This window comes from Dysidea avara, chromosome 3, assembly GCF_963678975.1.
Source record: "Dysidea avara chromosome 3, odDysAvar1.4, whole genome shotgun sequence".
Lineage (NCBI taxonomy): Eukaryota > Metazoa > Porifera > Demospongiae > Dictyoceratida > Dysideidae > Dysidea > Dysidea avara.
The window spans coordinates 42922791-42928167 of record NC_089274.1 but is presented as its reverse complement, the minus strand read 5'-3'; the positions used below and the strand labels follow the sequence as shown (position 1 = coordinate 42928167).

Sequence of the window (5377 nt, the reverse complement as noted above, 5' to 3'; positions counted from 1 at the left end):
TGATACAACTACCCATAAAGACCTTGGTATAAATATTATACTGTTTGATAAACATCTTAAATTTCATGACCATACAAACTCATATGTGGCATGTGTCTTTTCTGGTTTCAGTGAGTGTCTGCCTTCTGCACTTTTAGCTTTCCTTTTATTTTCAATTGCATAATATATGGTTGTATTCTTCTTCATGCAAGGAAACTGAATTTTCAATATCAACCATATCCTTTAAAGAGGGTATTTAGATGCCACAAAAGGACCAGGTGTCCTACAGACCTTCAGCACTTGTGCTGTAAAGCATTAATAAATAAATAAATAAAAAACTATAGCTATTTGAAGGGCTTACGCTATGTGAAACTGCATGGATCCCCATTACCTGGCTTCTTTGGCTCTGTGGATTGTAATTGTCAACTGTAATTATTAGGTCAATAAAGCTAATTGTACATGTTATAGGATGTCGATAAATCTGGTCTTTTGCCAATATTGCTATCCTACTATAACGCTCCCTGTTGTCAGGTATCTATGTTATATTCATGACGTGTGTGTTGTATGGCTATTCTATACCCGTTAAATGAAACACCTGATCTGTTCTGCAGCCGAACAAACTATGGTTGCAGGAATGTACATATAGCTAGTTGTATTTGAAGTTTTGCTGCCCAAACACAGATCATGATCACATGTTTAATTTGATCATGTGATTCTACTTTGTTTGCTGTGGGTACAACCTATTACTCCATCCCTTTTACAGGGCTAATATACTGAATTAGCTCTATTAATACTTATACAACTGTTTATAATTGATACTAGGTTTAATTGAGAGGTTGTAGCTATTTGAGCACTGCACTATGCTAAGGTATCATGAATCACGGTAGTGATTGATAAGCAATCTCGTTATGTACAGACTTGCTCAACCACAAAATTATGTAATACAGGAAACTGGGCTGTCACGTAATCACCGCACAAAGTTCTGCGTAACAATGACAGATCGAGTGACCTTTATTTAAAGATTTGTTTACAGTGGAGTGGATATCTCGCTAGTCTGCTAGTATAACAGGTGACCTCAAGCTACCCCCTATATCTTGGCGTCTGCTTCATGGAAGGTATTATAAGTAGTCAGTATAGTGTTCTGGTAGTTTAATAGTTGTGTATGCCAAGTAGTACTTTCATTACATGGACTCTACTGAGTAGTGAGTGAGCCTTGAGCTAATAATGTATGGCATTGTTATCAGGTGGTTACAAATCAACCAAGCTTACCAACCAATGCCATGCATTCATAAACTGTAACATTACTGGTTATCTGCACATGGGACAATGTTGGGATTTGAACTTTGATTAGTACAAATGCCTGCTTTGTGCTGTTGCTTATACCATATAGGTGAAGCGACATAGCCAGTGTTGGGAGTAACGCGTTACGTAATATTATTACTTTTGTGGTAACAAAGTAATATAACGAAATACGCTATAAAAACAGGTCATATAACTCAAGTTACTTTACTTGCAAATGTAACGCGTTACCTAAGTAATATAGTTTCTGTAACGAATCTAATATTACGTAATATTATTACTAAAAGTAACGAAGTTACTGATCTCGTTAGTAATCCATTGAGTAATGCCTAGCCACAACGAAGTAATGAAGCCTACTAAATGAGGCTTATTCACCAGCTTCTTACTTATATCAAGACTTGCACATTGTCCAACAACGCAATCGTGTCACGTGATAAGGTGGTAGTTTCACACGTGACAGCTTAAGACTATGGACACAAAGTAATATAATATGTAATATTATTACAGTTACTTTATTTTATGGGTAATATGTAACTGTAACTAAATAGTTCAGCTGCAAGTAATATGTAATATGTAACTAGTTACTTTAAAAAGTAACTTGCCCAACACTGGACATAGCCAACCCGGCTGGTTAGAACATTGGCTTGGTAATTGCAGGTTCCAGGTTCGATGCCCCCTCCTCCAACTGTAAGTTGCAGTTTCCTGAGCACGAGACCTACCTAAGTATGACTGTATAACTGGGACTTGGGGAAGCTAGTGTCACTTAGTGGTGTCGGGGTTATGAGTTCCACGGGCATATACGGTTGCTTGCGAAATGTAAAAACAAAATCATGTGCACATTTCACTTGAAGATTTTAAATTTTCTGATGAAAATTTGTGTTCTTCCTATCATATATAACAATCAGTATAATTATACATCACGTTTTGCTGGCAAACTGTTAACTACAATCCTTGCCATATAGTTCAAGATATTCGTATCATGGGTCACGTGTTTGATCATGTATCTGTTCTTACTACATTTTTGCAATCAACCTGAAAGTTGGTAGAAATGTGATCAGTATCCCAGATGATTGAATTTCACGGCTTGCGTTGTACTCTTCTTGATGCTTTCCACGAGCTCTATACAATGCTCTTCACTTCGTCATTTAATAGCACTGTTGCACAGAATGTTTAGAAATTATGACTGGTATTCATTTGATACCTGGCATTTATTTAGTAGAAAAATTACTTGTATCCTCCCTATTGTGTTGTGCCTTATACTGATTGTTTTATTTTGCAGAGTATTAAAACAAGATGTCACAGAATTCACCAGTTTGATGTAAGTGTGTATTATTTTGTTTGTGATTTTACTATAAACTATATGCAGTCATGAACATAATAATGTAAAAAAAGTTGTAGGTGTTGAATGATCCAACTATTCTAAATGTCATTACTACCGTACAGTACATATTTCTTTGTATAAAAAGTCCGGTCTTGTATTTCCTTCCTAGCAGTATTGACACAGCCTGTAAATGAATCAGGCAGGCCCCGGTATTTATTTTCAAAGTGTTCTGGAAACTCCCTGGCTTATAATCAAGACAAGAGTTTATTTGCATGTGGCTTTTATACGAAAAATGTGGTATACATGTACCATGAAATTTGTTAATCAGGATACTTGAAAATAAGGACACCTGCATATTCTGGACACTTTGTAATGGTTAACATTTAAACTTATTTTCACTATGAACATTAAAAATCTTCCCAGCATAGAATGATAAAGAATTTCTTGCTCTCAAAATAATGGAGTATGTGTTGTGCATATTAAGAGGACCATGCTCTAAATTGCACATACTCCGTAACAAGGAATACTCATCTACTCTAAGTTACATGGAACTGAATTGGGCGTCCCTAGTAGTAGGGAGCTTGATTTAAGTGATGGTTATTTGCATTGCCTATATAGGTTTGTAGTTGTAGACAATTTTAACAAAAGTAACTTCAGTGCCAGCAACTGTCTATCCAGTGCTTTTTATACAAAAATTTTCAGTAGTATGATCAGAAGAGGAAGGAAACAATTTAAGGACCATTAAAATACAAATAGTTGTTTTCTGGGACAAACTAAAATGAGTGGATGATGTGAAGTGTGATCACTTGTTTAAAGTGTATACCTAGTTAGTGTTACAATGTTACGAGTGAAACACTATTTTATAGATTTCATTTTGGAAAACTAATTATAAGTGTTTTAACAAAACAAAATACAGTAAATCACTTAATGCTGACACAAAGCGCAATCTGAATACAACAACCCCTGCTAGCTAGTGTTGTATTGTGACTATTGAGGTGGCTTATGTGGTAAAATTCCAGATACACTATGCAATTAACAAAATAGTTTTGAGTAGGGCTTATAAAGTGTTACCGACCTCTGTATAATGATAATTAAAGTGGGGTGGGCACCAACTAGGCTTTAAAATAGGGAAGAAAACAATAACACTGTAGAATAAATGAGGGGCCTGTGCTGGCTCTTTAGAAAATGTAATGCATTAAAATTTTTACAGAAAATCGTACATTGATTTGTGGTCATACAGTATACATGGAGATATACTTTGGTATAAAATTAATATTGTTATTTTTATACGTAACTACTTTCAGTTATATTAACTTAAGCAGAAATGGATGATACTAATCACAAACCAGCACTATCCCTACCTGAGGTGTGTATTATGTGCTGAACCCTGGGACCAAGGACCTGCGGGATCCAACTATTCTTGGAATTTTATATACTTCCCTGTGTTTACACGTTCAAGTCACGGCGTTTCATCTTGCATGGTCAGACCACTTCTATATGATCACTTCACATAATGTCTATGATTAAAAGCATCTTGGACTGGCTGCTCATTGGTTACCCCATGAATGTACTATTATATTACTGGAGACAAACCATTTTTCCAAGAAGCAATCACTACTGGCTATACAAGCAGTTAGGCTTGTATGCTTCTTCTGCATGAAGGCAAAATGTTTAGTTTTTATAAAGGTCACTATGTGGCTGGAAGTGTGAAAATCAGCATTTATCAGGCCTGTGCTAACCAGTCTTTCAGAGTAGGCACTAAATGCTAGGCATCGTGTGAAGCATTGTGATGGAGAGTAAGTGGTCTGGCCAAGCAAGTCTGGATACTGACAAGTGATTTGGAGGTACCAATACATATTGTGATGTATATTTTCCAAGAAAAGTTGGTCCCCACTGAGGACCCAACTTCTCTGAAGACTCCTCAGCACTGCTTGTATTATGTACACTAGTAATCACTATTGTTTTTTTGTATTTATCATTAGCATTTATATTCCAGGAGGTGAGAAGTCTATGTGATTGCAGGTGTGCTCATTCAGCACTGCCCGTTTTACAGTGAAGAACCTTTGGTGATGCTGCAGATGTCCAAATAGGGTCAAGCTTAAGGCAGCAATCAATTTGTAAAGTTGTAAATTTGTGTAACTGACAATTTGATTGTAGGCATCTACAGCACCAATGTTGTTCTTTACTTGTTCTTTACATAGGTATTTGTGGAATCTATAATATATAGACGTGGGATTTTAGTTTGCAACACGCACTCAAATGTTGAACAATGTACATCAGTATAATATTTACCACAGCAAGAATATTAACGCTCATGTCGGTATTGTAATTGCTAATGTCTCTCTATATACTGAAACAATATGAACCACGGATCTATAACTGACTGCAATGCTATTCAGTATTGGGGCCTGTGGCCTGGTTTTGTTTGAGCCTAGGTAAATTTTTTGACTAGTGTGTAGTTCCATAACTGTAACATAGACAGAATAAGTACAGTTGTGTATGAATTACGTTGTGTATGTAGTCAGAAGTTTTATGCCCCAAGTGTTAAGGTTACACATCTGGTGAATGTGCGGATAATACATTTGATGAAATTACATATCTCGCCACTTAAATAATTGTGCTGCAAGTCTTGCCTTTTCTATACCTCTCATGTCTTTTCTTTTTCACAGAAAATCTACTAGATTTAATAGTGTCTTTCCATGCTTGTCTTGTGTCAAGCTTACTCCACCTACCAATTCTCCCCTCACAGACCAAGATCTTCCGGTCCATAATCCAGGA

General features: G+C 36.2%; 1 long non-coding RNA gene across 2 annotated transcripts; it reads left to right on the top strand.

The window, feature by feature from the left end:
- The first annotated feature begins 964 nt into the window (after positions 1 to 964).
- LOC136251083 (uncharacterized) lies at positions 965 to 4928 on the top strand. Of its 2 annotated transcripts, none has more exons than XR_010698923.1 (3): positions 965 to 1094; positions 2558 to 2596; positions 4596 to 4928. It is a non-coding gene; the product is annotated as an uncharacterized lncRNA (long non-coding RNA). The 2 variants fall into 2 exon arrangements; XR_010698924.1 differs by having other exon boundaries at positions 3904 to 4928.
- Positions 4929 to 5377: the final 449 nt, after the last annotated feature.